At 44.5% G+C, this 22,265-nt stretch overlaps 1 pseudogene; it reads right to left on the bottom strand.

The window, feature by feature from the left end:
• The window catches only part of LOC140207144 (uncharacterized), a 50,732-nt pseudogene that overhangs the window by 14,840 nt on the left and 13,627 nt on the right, over window positions 1–22,265 (bottom strand).

The following is a 22,265-nucleotide window of genomic DNA, read 5'->3' as shown; positions in this document are numbered from 1 at the left end:
GGAAGACCGGCAGTTGCCCGTGCTGCAAGTCTCCCCTCTCCATGCCCCTGATGTTGTCCAAGGGAAGGGCACTAGGACCCATACAGCTTGGCACCGGTGTCGTCACAGAGCAATGTGTGGTTAAGTGCCTTTCTCAGGAACACAACATGCTGCCTCAGATGAAGCTCGAACTAGCAACCTTCAGATCACTAGACTGACACCTTAACCACTTGGCCACACGCCACACATATATCAAAAACTACATAAAAGACAGACAGACCAGGCAATAACTGCAGAAAATGCCAAGAGAAAGCAGACACAATCCAACACATTTAACTCAATCTGATTACTTACAAAGGTACAGTCAAGTGGCAAACATCATTTATCAAAATCTTGCTTTAAAATACAACTCATGAATAACCACCATAACTTCATTAAGGCACCATAAATTCAAGCCTGATCCAGCTTTTGAGTCAAAATCTCACCAATTATATGATAATCAATACATTATTATGTATAGGACAATCCATAATAAGCATCCAGATATAATATTACAGGATAAACAATCAGGAACAACTCCCTCAGTAGATATAACCACCCCAACACACACATGTCCTCGACCAGTGGAGCACCTCACCACAGGCATTGTTTGTGTCATCAGTCAGACAACCGAATTATTTTCACTGTCAATCAGCTTCCAGGAGGGGAGGAGAAGATGGCGGCGTGATACAGTGCACGCAGCCACTCCAAGTGATATCGTATTTGTGAAGTAGGATGCCGTGCACAATTCTGATTTGATGGAGACAGACGTGAGAAGCACGGAAGAACATCTGGATAAAATTCTGAAATGCCTGCTTTGCTGCTGCTGCTACTGTGTGATCGAGAATCTCTGGAGGGGAAGGCCCTGAATCCTCGGCTTTGCCTATTGCCTGTTGCGAGGGCCGGGTTCGAAGCGCTTGGCAGAGATGGTGCTCGGTGCTCAGTGTCGGACGGGTGGTCGGAGGCTCCAAGTTTTCAGACGGACTCAGATTCAGAATGTGGTCAGGGTGCTTCCAGGATGCTGCTTTCAGTCTTTAGAGGACAGTGGTGTTTTCTAACAATCCTTTAGAAGCAGGGAAAACGACCCATAATGTGGAAATGAGTTGTGATTAAGGAGGTTAACTGCCAATGTCATTCTTCCTCAGCCCAGAGATTAAAGGGGCGAAGAACACCTCAGACAGAACTGCAGTCAGCTCAACTTCTTCAGTCTGCAGAAAATTCAAGGGAAACCTCTTCACCCACAGAGTGGTGACTGTTTAGAACCCATCACCACAGGGACAGCGAGAGGTGAACAACAGGGGAAGATTTAAAAGGACTGTCGTGGAACAGAATCACTGGCAGGGTCGAGCCGGCCTGAGTTGACTCTCTACTGTACACTAGGTGTGTTATAAATTCACCAAGTACCGGAGACAGAGTTTAAAATAGAACTGATTTATTTGTCTCAGATCCAGAAGATTAAACTCCAGTCCCATTAAAGGTGAATATGCAGCAGAAGAAACTCCTCCCATGCCCAGTGACCAGGGTGCAGAACTGGGTGTGGTGAGCAGCAGCAATAATTGCAGAGTTCAGCACCGACAGTCACTCTCAAAATTGCATTCAGCAACGGTGATGGACAAATATTCAGCATGCAGCTTATTGAAACTTTCTCCCTAGTGTGAACTGGGCAGTGTGTCACAAGTGTAACATGCTGTAAGGTTTCACTGCTAATGTAATGGCCTCTCAGCAATGTTTCACTGCTGAGGTAATGGTTGCTCTGTAGCAGCAATATTTAGGGTACAACTAGAGATAACTGGGTTTTGGAATGCGGGGCTATCCAATGACAGAAATGTTCTTTCTTGTGAGTCTGGAAGAGAGATTTTCATGGTATTTTGCCGGGGAGAGGTGAGAAGACACGAATGGAGAGAGTGGGCCCTTCTTTTGTTTTTGTTTACTTCACTAACCCTACAGTCAAACAAAGAATTATAAAGCTCAATCGTTTAATCACATATTGTGTACCATTTGTTATTTCAGGTTACTGATTTGTAACAGGGGACACATCATGCAGCATCCACCCAAACAAGATTTCTTAAGCTTGGCCGGGCTGGGCGGCTATTTCCCCCTATATTAAGCTGCCAGCTGAAGGTTAGATAACTGAATGAATCCTTTCCCACATTCACAGCAGGTGAACAGCCTCTCCTCAGTGTGAACTTAATGATGCACATTTGGTTGATTTGGCTGAGAGAATCTCTTCCCAGAGTCTAAGCAGGAGATCGGCCTCTCCCCAGTGTGAACTCGCTGGTGTACCCGTAGGTCGAATGACCGAGTGAATCTCTTCCCACAGTCTGAGCAAGTGAATGGCCTCTCCCCAGTGTGAACTCGCTGATGTACCTCCAGATTGGATGACCTAATGAATCCCTTCCCAGAGATTGAGCAGGTGAATGGCCTCTCCCCACTGTGAACTGACTGGTGTCTCAGTAATCGAGATGACAAAGTGAATCCCTTCCTACAGTCCGAGCAGGTGAACGGTCGCTCCCCGGTGTGAACTCACTGGTGATCCATGAGGCCAGATGACCGAGAAAATCCTTTGCCACAAATTCAGCAGATAACCAACCTCTGCCCAGTGTGAACTGACTGGTGTGTCCACAGGTGGGAAGACCGACTGAATCCCTTCTCACACACAGAAGAGGTGAACGGCCTTGTCCCAGTGTGAACTTGCTGATGTAGCTTCAGTTGAGATGACTGAGTGAATCCATTCCCAATGTCTGTACAGATGAATAGCCTCTCCCCTGTGTAAAATTATGGGTGTGTCAGTAGGTCAGATGTTTGAGTGAATCCCTCCCCACAGTCTGAGCAGGAAGGATGATCGAGTGAATCCCTTGCTCCACTTCTTAAATATCTGGACAGAGACAGCAAAACTGGCGTATTGTATTCTAGATTCCCATAGACAAATTCCTTGTAATTTGTAACCTGTGAAAAGATTTACAAAATCCATCAGTGGGTGTAGGACAACATTTCTGGTGAGATCACTTGAGTTGTCAAGATGTGATCTGACATCACACTGTTACTATGAAGTTCAACCCAAGTTGGAGAGAGAAATCATCTTTTCACTGGGCACAGTGCTGGTATCTGGAATGACCATCAAATTCTCTGATGCTCTTCCTGTCTCCATAAGAATGGGGCATTTCGACTGTCTCTAATCTGTGACCTGGCTCAGTTTGACTCTCTTCATTGGTATTACTCCCTGTTCCCACTGAGCTGCATGGGTTCCTGGCCCCACAGTAACTGAAACACTCTCACACAAACAGCCGGCAGTGCATTCCACGCACCCACCACTCTCTGTGTAAAAAACTTACCCTGACATCCCCTCGGTATCTATTTCCAAGCACCTTAAAACTATGCCCCCTCGTGTTAGCCATTTCAGCCCTGGGAAAAACCTCTGGCTATCCACACGATCAATGCCCCTCATCATCTTATACATCTAAAAAAGGCTCTAAACATAAACAAGGAAATTATAAATGGCTTTGAGGATTCATTAGAAGTACACAAAATTATGAGGGTATAGATAGAGTGAATGCAAGCAGCTTTTTCTACAGAGGTTGGGTGGGATGACAACCAAGTTCATGGGTAAGTGGGGAAGGTGAAAATTTAACGGGAACATTTGGAAAAGCTCTTTACTGAAATGGTCGTGAGAGTGTGGAATGAGATATCAGCACCAGTAGTGAATATGAGCTCGGTTTCAACATTTAAAAGAAGTTTGGATGGGAGCCTGGATGGTAGGGGTCTGGAGAGCTATGGTCCCAGTGCAGGTAATTGCATTAGTCAGCTTAAATGTTTTTTCAGCATTGACTAGATGGGCCAAATAGCCTGTTTCTATACTGAACTTCCCCCATGTTTCTATGACAGAAAAGCCTGCCAGACTTATTTGGAAGGGAAAAGATAGGAGTGACAATGGAGCAGCAATGGCTGGAGTTTCTGGTAGCAATTCGGGAGCTGAGTGATCGATACATCCCAAAGAAGCGGAAGCATTGGAAAGGCAGAAGGACACAACCGTGGCTGAAATGAGAAGCCAAAGCCAACATAAAAGCCAAAGAGAGGGCAAATAATGAGCAAAATCTATCAGGAAGCTTTTAGAAACCTACAGCAGATGAATAAAGAAAAGTTAGATGAGCTCAGGGCGTGGAATTATGATATTGTAGACATTAATGAGTCTTGGTAGCACCCAACAGTCTGAGGCATTTAGAGGATAAAGTATCCTGGGCCTCAATACCTCTTGAAAACCAAGGTTTCCTGCACCAGTTACCTTTCAACTTTTATTTCGGCAGGCTCATACAAACTCTACACACTCAAAATTTCACTTCTGAAGGCTTCCCACTTACCAAGTACTCCTTTGCCAGAAAACAGCCTGTCCCAAACCACACTTGTCAGATCCTTTCTGACATCATCAAAATTGACCTTTCTCCAATTTAGAATCTCAACCTGTGATCCAGACCTCACTTTTTCCATTTTTACTTTGAATTTCATGGCATTATGATCACTAATTTCTGTCTCCAGCCCTGGATCATTTCCTAATAGTGTATTGCACACTTCTACATCGGGAATTCTACATACTAATTAAGGGCACATTTGACAAACTCTACCCCATCTAGTCCTTTTACAGTATGGGAGTACCAGTCAACATATGGAAAGTTAAAATCAGTTACTGATTCAACCTTTGTTTCTTGGCATGGTCTGCGATCTCTCTACAAATTTGTTCCTCTAAATCTCTCAGACTGTTGGGTGCAACCAAGTCCTAATAATGGCCACAATATCATAATTCTCTGCCCTGAGCTCATCTGGCTTTCCTACGATGCTTCTTACATTGTGATATACACAGCTCAGCACATTCATCGCACTTCTCATTGATGAATCCACAAGCCTGAGCATTAAGACCGCCCAAATAGTTTATTTGAAATGTGATAAGGAAGGTGATCCCCATTTTATGTTTTTAGATCTAATTGAACTGCCTGATCAGAAATCTGCAACTATTGTTAAGCATCTTTTGAATTGTCTCAAGAACCATGGGTTTGATGACTCTTACTTGAAACAGAACCTTGTAGCATTTGCTAGTGATCGGGTGAACATAATGCCTGGTGTCAAATCTGGTGTTGGCTTTAATTGTCAAGGAACATTACCCTGATGTGACAAATTGGCACGGTCTTAATCACAGATTAGAACTTGCAGGAAGTGATTCAGTGAGAGAAGTTCATAGAATAAATCATTTTCAATCATTTATGGACAAATTCTACTCTGTTTACAGTAGACCACTTCTAAATCAAAAGGAACTGTCTGAATGTGCCTCTCAACTAGAACAACAAATTTGCAAAATAGGCTATGTTCTGGGCACCAGGTGCATAGCTAGCTTGCTTTGAACAGTTTCAGCAGTGTGGCAAAATTATGAAGCACTGTGTTTTCACTTTGAAAAAGCAATGAAGAATGAAACAGGATCTGGGAGTGAGAGAAAAACCTATGAAGGTCTGTTGAAAAGGTTCTTCAGGACAGTTTCTATTGGACTGAGCTCTAACGCATGACACGTTGCATGAACTTGGTTTACTGTCAGAGTGTTTACAGAAACACACTACTACGACTGTTTATGCAGACAAACTGATTCAATGGAGCATAAGATCACTGTATGGACTGAAAGACCAACCTGGTACAAAAATTCTAGAAGCTCAAGAGGCAGTTGAAAAGGGAAAGTTTGGAGAAATTACCTTAACAAGCAACAACAAAATTGTCTCCATTAACTATCGACAATTTCTTACTCGTCTTATAAACAACTTGCAGCACCTGATGCTCACAGCAACATCCTTGAAAAGTTCTAAAACTTATAAACCTCAAAGTATGTATTAATTCCCTGCTAAATGAAATGTGTGTCCTTGATAAAGATAACTGGCCTGCTGAAATACTGCTTAATTTTTTTTTCAAGTCAAGTCCTATTTTATTGTCATTTCGACCATAAACTGCTGGTACAGTACACAGTAAAAACGAGACAACATTTCTCCAGGACCCTGGTGCTACGTAAAACAACACAAAACTACACTAGACTATGTGAGACAGCACAAGGCTACCCTAGACTACATAAAAACAACATTAAAAAACTGCACTAGACTACAGACCTGCACAGGACAACATAAAGTGCGCAAAAACAGTGCAGGGCAGTACAATAATTTATAAACAAGACAATAGGCACAGTAGCGGACAAATTACAATATAATAATAAATGATGTGAATGTCAGTCTAGACTCTGGGTATTGAGGAGTCGGATGGCTTGGGGGAAGAAGCTGTTACGCAGTCTTGTCGTGTGAGCCCGGATGCTTCGGTACCTTTTGCCTGATGGTGAATTATGGAGAAGCTGCAATATCATCTCTCTGTAAGAGGTTTAAGCTTTCTTCTTCCTCTGTAATAAATGCCTTCAGGGATTATGTGGAGGATCGTGGACGCCGCATCCCCCAAGATTTACGCCCATTACTGAGCTGTTCACAAGTTATTCCTATTAGTACTGCTGAGTGTGAGAGAGGATTCAGTCACATCAACTTGATAATAACAACAACACACTCAAGGACTCTCATAGACATGTATCAGCACTTATGTTTGTTAAACTACACAGACCTCCTCTAGTTCAGTGGAATCCTGAGCCGTATGTCACATCATGGCTGCAGTACCACAGATCAGCAGATGACACCAGGACAAGAGTTGCTTCAGACCCCCAAATACATATTACGCCTGACCCTTTGTGGAAATTATTGTGAAACTTCTCATTGGTGCCATTTGGTAAGTAGGTAATTACTTTTAAATTGGTAAAATACATGATTAGTGTCTTTTTCTTTACTTGCTTGATAATTATATTTTATGATAATTAGTGAGTGCAACCATGTAATACTTTGTCATATTATTAAATCAGGTATTATATGTTTTATTGTACCAGTTAGACACTGAAATGTACTGATAGGCTAAAATCCTGTTAATCTCTGAACTATCACTATATTTCATAGAAACATAGAAACATAGAAAATAGGTGCAGGAGTAGGCCATTCAGCCCTTTGAGCCTGCACCGCCATTTATTATGATCATGGCTGATCATCCAACTCAGAACCCTGTACCAGCCTTCCCTCCATACCCCCTGACCCCCGTAGCCACAAGGGCCATATCTAACTCCCTCTTAAATATAGCCAATGTACTGGCCTCAACTGTTTCCTGTGGCAGAGAATTCCACAGATTCACCACTCTCTGTGTGAAGAAGTTTTTCCTAATCTCGGTCCTAAAAGGCTTCCCCTTTATCCTCAAACTGTGACCTCTTGTTCTGGACTTCCCCAACATCGGGAACAACCTTCCTGCATCTAGCCTGTCCAATCCCTTTAGGATTTTATACGTTTCAATCAGATTCCCCCTCAATCTTCTAAATTCCAACGAGTACAAGCCCAGTTCATCCAGTCTTTCTTCATATGAAAGTCCTGCCATCCCAGGAATCAATCTGGTGAACCTTCTTTGTACTCCCTCTATGGCAAGGATGTCTTTCCTCAGATTAGGGGACCAAAACTTCACACAATACTCCAGGTGTGGTCTCACCAAGGCCTTGTACAACTGCAGTAGTACCTCCCTGCTCCTGTACTCGAATCCTCTCGCTATAAATGCCAGCATACCATTCGCCTTTTTCACCGCCTGCTGTACCTGCATGCCCACTTTCAATGACTGGTGTATAATGACACCCAGGTCTCGTTGCACCTCCCCTTTTCCTAATCGGCCACCATTCAGATAATAATCTGTTTTCCTATTTTTGCCACCAAAGTGGATAACTTCACATTTATCCACATTAAATTGCATCTGCCATGAATTTGCCCACTCACCCAACCTATCCAAGTCACCCTGCATCCTCTTAGCATCCTCCTCACAGCTAACACTGCCACCCAGCTTCGTGTCATCCGCAAACTTGGAGATGCTGCACTTAATTCCCTCATCCAAGTCATTAATATATATTGTAAACAACTGGGGTCCCAGCACTGAGCCTTGCGGTACCCCACTAGTCACCGCCTGCCATTCTGAAAAGATCCCGTTTATTCCCACTCTTTGCTTCCCATCTGCTAACCAATTCTCCATCCACATCAATACCTTACCCCCAATACCGTGTGCTTTAAGTTTGCACACTAATCTCCTGTGTGGGACCTTGTCAAAAGCCTTTTGAAAATCCAAATATACCACATCCACTGGTTCTCCCCTATCCACTCTACTAGTTACATCCTCAAAAAATTCTATGAGATTCGTCAGACATGATTTTCCTTTCACAAATCCATGCTGACTTTGTCCGATGATTTCACCGCTTTCCAAATGTGCTGTTATCACATCTTTGATAACTGACTCCAGCAGTTTCCCCACCACCGACGTTAGGCTAACCGGTCTATAATCCCCCGGTTTCTCTCTCCCTCCTTTTTTAAAAAGTGGGGTTACATTCGCCACCCTCCAATCCTCAGGAACTAGTCCAGAATCTAACGAGTTTTGAAAAATTATCACTAATGCATCCATTATTTCTTGGGCTACTTCCTTAAGCACTCTAGGATGCAGACCATCTGGCCCTGGGGATTTATCTGCCTTCAATCCCTTCAATTTACCTAACACCACTTCCCTACTAACATGTATTTCGCTCAGTTCCTCCATCTCACTGGACCCTCTGTCCCCTACTATTTCTGGAAGATTATTTATGTCCTCCTTAGTGAAGACAGAACCAAAGTAATTATTCAATTGGTCTGCCATGTCCTTGCTCCCCATAATCAATTCACCTGTTTCTGTCTGCAGGGGACCTATATTTGTCTTTACCAGTTTTTTCCTTTTTACATATCTATAAAAGCTTTTACAGTCACTTTTTATGTTCCCTGCCAGTTTTCTCTCATAATCTTTTTTCCCCTTCCTAATTAAGCCCTTTGTCCTCCTCTGCTGAACTCTGAATTTCTCCCAGTCCTCAGGTGAGCCACTTTCTCTGGCTGATTTGTATGCTTCTTCTTTGGAATTGATACTATCCCTAATTTCTCTGTCAGCCACGGGTGCACTACCTTCCTTGATTTATTCTTTTGCCAAACTGGGATGAACAATTGTTGTAGTTCATCCATGCAACCTTTAAATGCTTGCCATTGCATATCCACCGTCAATCCTTTAAGTGTCATTTGCCAGTCTATCTTAGCTAATTCACGTCTCATACCTTCAAAGTTACCCTTCTTTAAGTTCAGAACCTTTGTTTCTGAATTAACTATGTCACTCTCCATCTTAATGAAGAACTCCACCATATTATGGTCACTCTTACCCAAGGGGCCTCTCACGACAAAATTGCTAATTAACCCTTCCTCATTGCTCAAAACCCAGTCCAGAATAGCCTGCTCTCTAGTCAGTTCCTCGACATATTGGTTCAAAAAACCATCCCGCATACATTCCAAGAAATCCTCTTCCTCAGCACCTTTACCAATTTGGTTCACCCAATCTTCATGTAGATTGAAGTCACCCATTATAACTGCTGTTCCTTTATTGCACACATTTCTAATTTCCTGTTTAATACCATCTCCGACCTCACTACTACTGTTAGGTGGCCTGTACACAACTCCCACCAGCGTCTTCTGCCCCTTAGTGTTACGCAGCTCTACCCATATCGATTCCACATCTTCCCGGCTTATGTCCTTCCTTTCTATTGCGTTAGTCTCTTCTTTAACCAGCAACGCCACCCCACCTCCCCTCCCTTCATGTCTATCCCTCCTGAATATTGAATATCCCTGAACGTTGAGCTCCCATCTTGGTCACCCTGGAGCCATGTCTCTGTGATCCCAACTATATCATAATCATTAATAACAATCTGCACTTTCAATTCATCCACCTTATTACGAATGCTCCTTGCATTGACACACAAAGCCTTCAGGCGCTCTTTTACAACTCTCTTAGCCCTTATACAATTATGTTGAAAAGTGGCCCTTTTTAATGCTTGCCCTGGATTTGTCGGCCTGCCACTTTTACTTTTCTCCTTAGTACTTTTTGCTTCTACCCTCACTTTACACCCCTCTGCCTCTCTGCACTGGTTCCCATTCCCCTGTTGTGAACTAACCTCCTCACGCCTAGCCTCTTTAATTTGATTCCCACCCCCCAACCATTCTAGTTTAAAGTCACCTCAGTAGCCCTCGCTAATCTCCCTGCCAGGATATTGGTCCCCCTAGGATTCAAGTGCAACCCGTCCTTTTTGTACAGGTCACGCATGCACCAAAAGAGGTCCCAATGATCCAAAAACTTGAATCCCTGCCCCCTGCTCCAATCCCTCAGCCACGCATTTATCCTCCACCTCATCGCATTCCTACTCTCACTGTCGCATGGCACAGGCAGTAGTCCCGAGATTACTACCTTTGCGGTCCTTTTTCTGAACTCCCTTCCTAGCTCCTTATATTCTCCTTTCAGGACCTCATCCCTTTTCCTACCTATGTCATTGGTACCTATATGTACCACGACCTCTGGCTCCTCACCCTCCCACTTCAGGATATCTTGGACACGATCAGAAATATCCCGGACCCTGGCACCAGGGAGGCAGACTACCATCCGGGTCTCTGGACTGCGTCCACAGAATTGCCTATCTGACCCCCTTACTATCGAGTCCCCTATCACAACTGCCCTCCTCTTCCTTGCCCTACCCTTCTGAGCTACAGGGCCGGACTCTGTACCGGAGGCACGGCCACTGTCGCTTCCCCCGGGTAAGCTGTCCCCCCCAACAGTACTCAAACAGGAATACCTATTGTTAAGGGGCACAGCCACCGGGGTACTCCCTATTACCTGACTCTTCCCCTTCCCCCTCCTAACCGTGACCCACTTGTCTGCCTCCCGTGGCCCTGGCATGACCACCTGCCTGCAACTCCTCTCTATCACCTCCTCACTCTCCCTGACCAGACGAAAGTCATCGAGCTGCAGCTCCAGTTCCGTAACGCGGTCCCTTATGAGCTGCATCTCGATGCACTTGGCGCAGATGTAGACGTCCGGGAGGCTTGGAGACTCCAGGGCCTCCCACATCCGACACCGAGAACAGCAAACTGCCCTCACACTCATACTGCCCCTCTCAAATAACAACAGAAAATGAATGCCAAACCTCCCTCGCCTTGCCAATCTGTGGAGCTCTGGAATTGATATATTTCTTTCATCTTGGTTTACCATTATACCAGCACCAAAGAAGAAGACTGTGGGCTGCCTTAAGGACTATTGCCCGGTAGCACTTACATCGACAGTGATGAAATGCTTTGGGAGGTTGGTTATGACTGAAATGAACTCCCGCCTCAGCAAGGACCTGGACCCACTGCAATTTGCCTGTCGTCACAATAGGTCAACGGCAGATGCAATCCCCACGGCTCTTCACACGGTTTTAGACCACCTGGACAACACAAGCAGCTATGTCAGGCTGCTGTTCATCGACTACAGCTCCGCATTTAATACCATCATTCCCACAATCCTAATTGAGAAGTTGCAGAACCTGGGCCTCTGTGACTGTATTCTCATCTTCCTAACCAGAAGAACATAGTCTGTGCAGATTGGTAATAACATATCCTCTTCGCTGACGATCAACACTGGCGCACCTCAGGGGTGTGTGCTTAGCCCACCGCTCTACTCTCTGCATACACATGACTGTGTGGCTGGACACAGCTCAAACACCATTTACAAATTTACTGACAATACAACCATTGTTGGTCGAATCTCAGGTGGTGACGAGGGGGCGTACAGGAGTGAGATATGCCAGCTAGTGGAATGGTGCCACAGCAACAACCTGGCACTCAATGTCAGTAAGACGAAAGCGCTGATTGTGGACTTCAGTTAGAGTAAGACGGGGGAACACGTACCGATCATCATAGAGTGATCATAAGTGGAGAGAGTGAGTAGCTTTAAATTCCTGGGCATCAAGATCCCTGAGGATCTAACCTGGTCCCAGCATATCGATGTAGTCATAAAGAAGGTAAGACAGCAGCTGTACTTTATTAGGAGTTTGAAGCGATTTAGCATAACAAGAAGCAAGCTCAAAATCTTCTATAGTCGCACCATGGGGAGCATTCGGACAGGCTGCATCACTGTCTGGTATGGAGGGGCTACTGCACAGGACCGTGAGAAGCTGCAGAATGTTGTAAATCTAGTCAGCTCCATTTTGGGTACTAGCCTACAAAGTGTCCAGGACATCTTTAGGAAACGGTGTCTCAGAAAGGCAGCATCCATTACAAAGGACCTCCAGCACCCAGGACATGCCCTTTTCTCACTATTACCATCAGGTAGGAGATACAGAAGCCTGAAGGCACACACTCAGTGATTCAGGAACAGCTTCTTCCCCTCTGCCATCCGATTCCTGAATGGACTTTGAAAGCTTTGGACACTACCTCACTTTTTAATATACATCATTTCTGTTTTTACACATTATTAACAATCTATTCTTTATGCATAATGATTTATTATGTTTTAATTTATTTATTATCTATGCCAGGATCTGTATTGCATTGAACTGCTGTTGCTAAGTCAACAAATTTCACGTCAATTGCCTATGATAATAAACCTGATTCTGATATTATCAGGAGCCCTATATATATATATATATATATATCACTCAATTTGTTTACCTGTTCATTACTCGAATGGGGCAAGGAAGTTGCCTAGTACATGAAATCAGCAGGTACACAAACTGGGTGAGAGAGAGGATATAGGAAATGGCAAGCGTTTTGTCAGCTCCGGCACCTAAAACAATTAGCACTGCACCCCTGCTGAAAGGACATCCCACTTTCTAACAACCGCCCCCTTTCAGGCCTAGGGTCCCACATCTTTCCGACCACTCACCCCTACACCCACAGTTCACCTGTAACCTCTACCCACACACAGACACAGATCCCCTTCACCCCAAACCACCTCCCAGCCTGGGAACCACAACTAACTGACCCCACAGCCCGGGCTCGGACGCAAAGCTAAAACAACCCGACCCCGCACAACTGCGGAGGAGCCGGTGTCACCGGTGTACAGGAGCTGCATCGGGAGCAGTGGACACAACGGGCGACCCCGGAAGATTCACAGGTGAAGTGTCGCCTCACCTGGAAGGATGTTTGGACAACGGAGAGAGTTCGGCCGTCCGGCCCTTTCACTGTGACCCCCGAACGAATCAAATCCGTCCAAACGAATCTGGGTGAACTTTAATGACCAATAAATATAATTCCTCTCTTTGATCAGCTGTCTGAATGATCCCCTGACTCTGAGAGGAAGGGGTGTCTATGATCCACATTGTCAGGGTGTTGAGTTTACCAGGAGACAGAGACTGCAGGGACGGGAGGTTTTCTGGTCACTAATACACTGTGTGTGGACCCCGCTGGCAATTCTGGTGTTGTGACCCGAATCGAGACAAACACCACGCTGCCCACTCCACCAACAACACGGCACAGCCGGACACATAACAGGGACTTTACATCTCACAACACTGGATTCAGTGATGAAACCCGTGATTAATGTTGTTGTCCCGCTGAAATCATAAGAAACGTCCATTAAGGTGCTTTTAAATATGAGCGCTCCCCCACAGGTGACGTCACACAAGCGCACCCACACTCCTGACGTCACACATGGGCTCCCCACACCTCGATCTGCCCTCACATGCGCGGTGTCTTACGTCACCCACGCGCTGGAGAGCTCGAGCTTTATTGGTTTAACAGCTGGGCTACAAATCCTCCCCCACCACTGTCAACAGAGGAGTCAGGAGCTGCGCTATTCCCATTGGTGCGAAGCGATGTCAATCATTGGTTACAACCAGTCACGAAGGCGGACCAGCTGAGAGGGCGTTACCCCCGCTGACTCCGTCGCCCGCTAAACAGGCAAACTCCTCATGAGAGCGGAACAAATCCCAAAGTAAATGTCCGCTTTCTGATTTATTTCCATTTCCCTCCGAGGGAAGTTGGGGCGTTTGTGAAGCGTCTCCTGCGGCCGGAGTCTGATGTATCGCTGAGAGGTAGGAGGAGACCGCTCGGCCCGTCGGTTTGATGCCAGTTCCCCGGGGAGGGAGAGGATGAAGACGGTGAGAGAGGGGGCGGACAGGATGTTTGTCCCGGTGGGGACAGGAGGGGCTCATCTGTGGAAATGTCTGAGCCCACGGTGGTGGCGATTCACCACATTGGGGGGCAAACACCGGCAGACTGTTGCCCTGCGAGCGGGGCCAATGGTCCGGGCAAAGTGACAATTATTTGTGTTTTGTTGAGATTGCACCGGGAATATGGTGTAAAATCCCGCTCCCCACACTAACACGGGTTATACAGACCAAAGAACAAACTGCCGGAGGAACTCAGTGGGTCGGGCAGCATCTGTGGAGGGAAATGGACCGTCAACATTTCGGGCCGAGACCCTCCCTCTGGACTGAGAGTGGACGGGAAATAGTCCGAGAAAAGAGGTGAGGGGTGGGGGTGGGGCAAGAGCTGGGGAGTGAGAGGTGGGTCCAGGTGAGGGGGAGGTGGGAAGGTGGAAATAGTGACAGGGGTGGGAGGTGAGTGGTTGGGGCAACACGGGGCTGCAGAAGATGGAAATTAATTCCATAGAGGATTAACAAAGAGGTTAGAGAGTATTTGTTACAGAGAGTGCAATGAAGATTCACCAGACTGATCCCTGGAGTGGTGGGGTCATCATATGAAGAAAGATCAAATGTGATAACCCTTTCATTTCGAGAACCGAGGACTGAGAGGTGAACACATTGAAATGCACAACATCATTACCGGTTGAACCAGGGATCCCAGTCTCTGAAAAAGGGGGTGGACTGTCGGGGACTGAGATGAGGGGAAATGTCTCCCCTCCGAGGGTGGTGAATGTCTGTAAATCCCCACCACAGAGGGCAGTGAAGACTCAGTGATTGTTCTCACATAAAACAGAGGCCGGCAGATGTGTAGAGACCGAAGGGATCGAGGAAATGAGGATCGGGCAGAAACACGTGACTGAGATGGGAGAGCAGTCGCCATCTTGTTGATGGTTAGAGGGGCTGAATGGCCACCTCCTGCTGTTTCAGAGTTCCTGTCCAGTGAGGCCGGAGGAATGTGAATAGAAATGAGTATTTATACACATGGATGGATTTAAATGAAACCTGAACATTTCTGGTTTGGATCTGAATTGTGTGTTGGATCAGGATGGGAATCGAGCCCGTGACTCTCTGAACTGGAGGTGGAGGAAAAGGGAGAGGGAAGATATGGAGGGAAAAGGTAAATATGTATCTGGTGTAAATATGGAATTATGTAGGAAATGCAGCGGATGGGTCTGGCAGCGTGTGAGGGGCGAGGAGCAGAGTCACCGGTTCAGGTGGGAGACCCTCCACCCATCACCTGATCCCGTTTCCTGTTCACATTTTCCTGCAGATCTACAGCATCTGCCGGTCACTGCTCTACGTGTCCGTGTTGCTTCATCTTTCACCCGTTCAGACAAGGCAGCGAGATCCAGATCTGTCACGTCCTCTCGTTGTGGGTGGACAATATGTCTTTATCTGCAATATTTTCAGCATGTTTCATTCCACTGTTTTTACCTGCTGAAGTGCAGCCAATCTTTCTGTGTGTATGACCAATTTATGTGAGAATTAGCCTTTTCTATTTATCTGAGCTTCTCATAAATGTGTACAGTTTAGTTAAGCTTCACTCCGGAATTTCCAAGGCAACAACCCAGTCAGTCAAATATTTCCACACGATTAAAATCGTTTATTACATTTTTTTATTTTGTACTAATATAATTTAACTATTTAATATGTATATTCTTATTTTAAATCACAATTGTTAAAATCTATTGTTAAGAATTAGGTTTTACTGCTGCTGCAGAGACAACAAATTTCATGACATATGCTGATACTATTAAACCTGATTCTGATAATTGATATGAGAGACCCACACCGGTCACCTGATCCCAGTTACCGCAGATGGTGATGCCAGATTGAAGCCTCTTTCATTTATTTGCATTCCTCAGAAATGACAGTTAAGTTTCCTTCTGTGGTTCCAAAGCAGCTCAGTCTGTCTAAAATTTCCACACAATTAAAATGGGGAATTTGTTTATTATCATCACGTACTGAGCTACAGTGTAAATCTTGCCTGGCGTACCATCCACACAGATTGATACATTACTACAGTACATTGAGCTGATATACGACAAAACAATAACTGTAACAAAGCATTATGGCTGCAGAGAAAGTGCAGTGCAGATAGACATATGGTGCAGGGTCACATCGAGTTACATTGTGAGGTCGAGTCCATTTTATCGTTCAATTGGTTTATAACAGCAGACAGGAAGCCATCCTTGAGCCTGGTGGTATGTGCTTTAAGGCTTTTGTATCTCTTCCCTGATGGGGGAGAGGGTTTGCAGCAAGAATGTCCAGGTTGTGGGGATCTTTCAGTACATGGCCTGCTTTTCCGATGCAGGGGAAATGTAGGAAGAGTCCATGGAGGGGAGGCTTGTTTCTCTGATGTTCTCTGCTCTCCAAAGTTCTCTGCAGTTCCTTGCAGTCATGGGCAGAACAGTAGCCATACGAAGGCGTGAAGTATCGACAAGAAGCTCAGAGACCTCGGCTTTCACCCTGCCTTGTGTAGCTGGATCCTGGACTTCCTGTCAGATCACCGGCAGGTGGGAAGAGTGGGCTCCCTCACCTCTGTCTCTCTGACCCTCAGCACACATACCCCACAGGGTTGTCTCCTTGGCCCCCTCCTTTACTCTCTGTAGACTCATGACTTGTGTCGCCACGCACAGCTCCAATCTGCTAATGAAATTTGCTGAAGACACTACATTGATTGGCCTCATCTCAAACAATAACTTTCAATCAATCAAATGCCTCCAAACAAGGCTTGGTCCAAACAAACTTTTCACCCTTCTTCAGGAGATTAGTCAGAGGAAGAGTGATATCAGCAAATTTCTTGCAAAACTTACGATAATATCCAACCATTCCCAGAAACCTTCCAAAATCCTTCTGACCGGTCGGAATAGGGACTTCAGAAATTGCCTGAACAGGAGCCAACTTGTCTTGACCTACAACATAGCCAAGATAGGTCACAGTGGCATGGCCAAATTCACTCTTAACTGTAAGGTTGGCCTGGGAAAGCCTGTCAAACAGCTTTTCTACTGCAGAGGTATGCTCTTCCCAAGTGTCACTCCCTGGGACTAACTCATCATATAGGCAACTGTGTTCTAACCCTCGAATTACAGAACCAATCATTCTCTGGAATGTTCCTGGATCATTTTTCATTCCAAACGGCAAAACATTGTATTCATACAACTCAGAAGGTGTCACAAACGCAGAAATTTCTCTACCTCTGTCTGTCAATGGAACACACCAATACCCTTTCAGCAGATCAAGCTTTGTAAGAAATTTAGCTTTTCCAACCTTATCAATGCAATCATCCACCCTAGGGATAGGATAGGCATCTGTTTTTGTTACTGCATTTACCTTCCTATAATCAGTGGAAAATCTAACACTACCATCAGGTTTGGGCACGATAACACAGGGTGAGCTCCAATCTGATTTTGAAGGCCTAATAATACCATTTTTCAGCATATATTCAATTTCTTGCTCAGCCAATTTACACTTTTCCATGTTCATGCAATATAACTGTTGTTTAATTGGTTTGGCTTGACCAATATCTACATCATGTACTGCGACCGTGGTTTGCTTGGGAACATCGGGAAATAAATCTTTAAACTTCAGAATTAATTCCTCAGCTGTTGTTGCTGCTTTGGCTGCAGATGAGCCAATTTGTTATCAATGTTTTCTAGAACAACCAAGTTCATCAGCCTAACTGGGACCATGTTTGGCTTGTGAAAAGTCTCAGGCTACATCCACTCTAAACCGGATAATTTTGAAAACGCCGGTTTGGCGTAAAAACGACAGGAGTCCACACCAGGTGATTTTCAAAATACCTCCGTCCACATTAGAATGGATATTTGGGTGAATCTCCTCCTTCTGGGCATGCGCAAGACACACGGAAAACAAGCGGAGAGGAAACGGTGTACTTGGTGCGCGTTTGTCCAGTTAGACTAGGGAAACTTAAAAGAAAATTGCCAAACAAAAGACTTGGATTGGGACAGGTTGTTCTCTGGCAAGGATGTGATCGGTACGTGGGAAGCCTTCAAAGGGGAAATTTTGAGAGTGCAGAGTTTGTATGGTCCTGTCAGGATTAAAGGCAAATTGAATAGGAATAAGGAACCTTGGTTCTCAAGGGATATTGCAACTCTGATAAAGAAGAGGGAGTTGTATGAAATGTATAAGAAGCAGGGAGTAAATAAGGTGCTTGAGGAGTATAAGAAGTGCAAGAAAATACTTAAGAAAGAAATCAGGAGGGCTAAAAGAAGACATGAGGTTGCCTTGGCAGTCAAAGTGAAGGATAATCCAAAGAGCTTTTACAGGCATATTAAGAGCAAAAGGATTGTAAGGGATAAAATTGGTCCTCTTGAAGATCAGAGTGGTCGGCTTTGTGCGGAACCAAAGGAAATGGGGGAGATCTTAAATAGGTTTTTTGCATCTGTATTTACTAAGGAAACTGACATGAAGTCTATGGAATTAAGGGAAACAAGTAGTGAGATCATGGAAACTGTACAGATCGAAAAGGAGGAGGTGCTTGCTGTCTTGAGGAAAACTAAAGTGGATGAATCCCCGGGACCTGACAGGGTGTTCCCTCGGACCTTGAAGGAGACTAGTGTTGAAATTGCAGGGGCCCTGGCAGAAATATTTAAAATGTCGCTGTCTACAGGTGAGGTGCCGGAGATTGGAGAGTGGCTCATCTTGTTCTGTTGTTTAAAAAAGGATCGAGAAGTAATCCGGGAAATTATAGGCCAATAATTTTAACATTGGTAGTAGGTAAGTTGTTGGAGGGAGTACTAAGAGACAGAATCTACAAGCATCTGGATAGACAGGGACTTATTAGGGAGAGTCAACATGGCTTTGTGCGTGGTAGGTTATGTTTGACCAATCTATTGGAGTTTTTCAAGGAGGTTACCAGGAAAGTGGATGAAGGGAAGGCAGTGGATATTGTCTACATGGACTTCAGTAAGGCCTTTGACAAGGATCCGCATGGGAGGTTAGTTAGGAAAATTCAGTCGCTAGGTATACATGGAGAGGTGGTAAATTGGATTAGACATTGGCTCAATGGAAGAAGGCAAAGAGTGGTGGTAGAGAATTGCTTCCCCGAGTGGAGACCTGTGACTAGTGGTGTGCCACAGGGATCAGTGCTGGGTCCATTGTTATTTGTCATCTATATCAATGATCTGGATGATAATGTGGTAAATTGGATCAGCAAATTTGCTGATGATACAAAGATTGGAGGTGTAGTAGACAGTGAGGAAGGTTTTCAGAGCCTGCAGAGGGACTTGGACCAGCTGGAAAAATGGGCTGAAAAATGGCAGATGGAGTTTAATGCAGACAAGTGTGAAGGACAAACCAAGGTAGAACATACAGGGTTAACGGTAAGGCACTGAGGAGTGCAGTGGAACAGAGGGATCTGGGAATACAGATACAAAATTCCCTAAAAGTGTCGTCACAGGTAGATAGGGTCGTAAAGAGAGCTTTTGGTACATTGGCCTTTATTAATCAAAGTATTGAGTATAAGAGCTGGAATGTTATGATGAGGTTGTATAAGGCATTGGTGAGGCCGAATCTGGAGTATTGTGTTCAGTTTTGGTCACCAAATTACAGGAAGGATATAAGTAAGGTTGAAAGAGTGCAGAGAAGGTTTACAAGGATGTTGACGGGACTTGAGAAATTCAGTTACAGAGAAAGGTTGAATAGGTTAGGACTTTATTCCCTGAAGCGTAGAAGAATGAGAGGAAATTTGATAGAGGTATATTAAATTATGATGGGTATAGATAGAGTGAATGCAAGCAGGCTTTTCCCACTGAGGCAAGGGGAGAAAAAAACCAGAGGACATGGGTTAAGGGTGAGGGGGGAAAAGTTTAAAGGGAACATTATGTGGGCTTCTTTACACATAGAATGGCGGGAGTATGGAATGAGATGGCAGACGAGGTGGTAAATGCGGGTTCTTTTTTAACATTTAAGAATAAATTGGACAGATACATGGATGGGAGGTGTAAGGAGGGATATGGTCCGTGGGACTAGGCAGAAAATGGTTCAGCACAGCCAAGATGGGCCAAAAGGCCTGTTTCTGTGCTGTAGTTTCTATGGTTCTATGGTGCGCGTTTGTCCAGAAACATTTTCTACAGCCATAGTCTCTTCACCGATGAAAGGGACGACAGCTACAACTAAATGCAATAAGGCTTGTTACTGGGCAAAAGTGAATTTTGCTGTTACCTCATTGGTTTGCCTTTACCTTTGCCATGTCTTTGTGTATTATTTTGCTGTATTTAACATGTGCAATAAAATGAGTTACTGGGCAAAGGTGACAATTGTATCTATTGAACGTTTGCACAAGCAATACAGTAATCATGTTACACAAGCGTAGCGGTGGACGAACCCAAGTGCAGAACACGGGCGTGGGGACAGAGTCGGGAGGCGTTATCACCGTAGTGAGCGTGGAATGGGTTTCCAGGAGAGTCTTTACCTGAAGTCTTGGGTTTGGAGAGAATCCAGGAGCGATGCTAGACTTAGAACTAATGGCCCTAAGAACCATGAACCAAGGTTACTCACACCGGAGTCAACCAACGAACTGACAGCTCATTGTTGTGATCACAGGGTCTTTAACCTGCATTTTCTGATGGAAAGCAGGTGTGTGTAGGTAGTGGAACCTGGGAATGATTGGAAATTAAACGACGGGATTGAAGCCCAATTCCTGAGGTAAATAGTAAGGTGAGGGATTGTCAGAAGGGTCCATGACAAAAAAAGCACCTTGTTAAATGTATAAAACATGTCTGCATCAGTGTTATCTTGTAACATTGTATGGAAATACATTAGGCTGTTACATATCTATTGTCAAAGAAGTACTTGCATAAATAGATAAACTACCTTCATAGAAGCAAGGACAGAAAACAGGGCAAAGTTAGTATACTTATTTATTCAGTAAGCTATGGGTCAAAGTATTTGGTAAGTACATTTCTAACTCTTCTGGCTTCAGTATTGTTTCTGTCTGTTCTGAAATTGTTAGGTTGTGTGGGGGGTTGTGTTCAAGAAAACAATGAAATGTCGTGCTGCCGCCATCTGTTCCGGCACGTCATGACAGCGTTTTTAAAAATATCCGTTTACCCCGTCCACACTGCTCTGCACAACCGGCATTTTCAAATTTACACACTCTGGAGGGCATTGAAGAAAATCTCCGTTTTCGGGGGAGGAAAACGCCATTTCAGTGTGGACAGAAGGAAAAAACCAAGAGCAAAAGCTTCGGTTACGGATTTATCCAGTCTAGTGTGGACGTAGCCTTAGATGAGTCAATTGTTTCATTCTCAGCATTGCCAGATTGATATATTTTTACAACACTCACAGATGCTGCCTGCTTGTCAAAATAAGGCTTTATCATATTTATGTGTACCACCTATGTTAGCTTATGTCGGTCGGGTGTTTTAGTAACATAATTCACATCATTACTTTGAGAGACTATTTCATACGGTCCATTGAATTTCGCCTGAAGTGGATATGTCAACATTGGAAATAGGGCAAGCACCTTATTCCCCACCTCGTATTTTCTTTCGCAAGCCCACTTATCAAACCAACACTTCATTTTGTTTTGAGAAATCTTTATGTTTTGTCTCGCTAGACTACAAGCTTGGTGTAGTTTATTTTTGAACTTCAAAACATAGTCTTACAAGTTAACATGTACATCCCCATCAATCCACTGTTCCTTTAACAAGGTCAAAGTTCCCCTCACTCTATGATCAAATACAAGTTCAAAAGGACTAAAGCCCAGTAATTCCTGTACCAACTCTCTTACTGCGAACAAAAGCAAATGTATTCCTTCATCCCAGTCTTTTCCATTTTCAACACGGTATGTCTTAATCATTGTTTAGAGGGTAGAATGAAATCTTTCTAAAGCCCCTGGTGATTCCGGATGGTACTCAGGCAATGTAATTTGTTTAGCTCCCAGTTCATAAACTACCTGCTGGAACAATCCAGATGTAAAATTACTTCCTTGATCCGTCTGGGTTTCTTTAGGTAAACCAAATAAAGTAAAAAACTTGGTAAGAGCCTTTGCCACAGTTTTAGCTTTAATGTTTCTGAGATGTATTGCCTCTGGGAATCTGGAAGCAGTACACATAATAGCTAGCAAATACTGATGGCCAGATTCAGTCTTTGGCAATGGGCCAACACAATCCACTATAACCTTGGC

Source organism: Mobula birostris, chromosome 13 (assembly GCF_030028105.1).
Source record: "Mobula birostris isolate sMobBir1 chromosome 13, sMobBir1.hap1, whole genome shotgun sequence".
Lineage (NCBI taxonomy): Eukaryota > Metazoa > Chordata > Chondrichthyes > Myliobatiformes > Myliobatidae > Mobula > Mobula birostris.
This window is presented reverse-complemented; position numbering and strand designations above follow the sequence as displayed.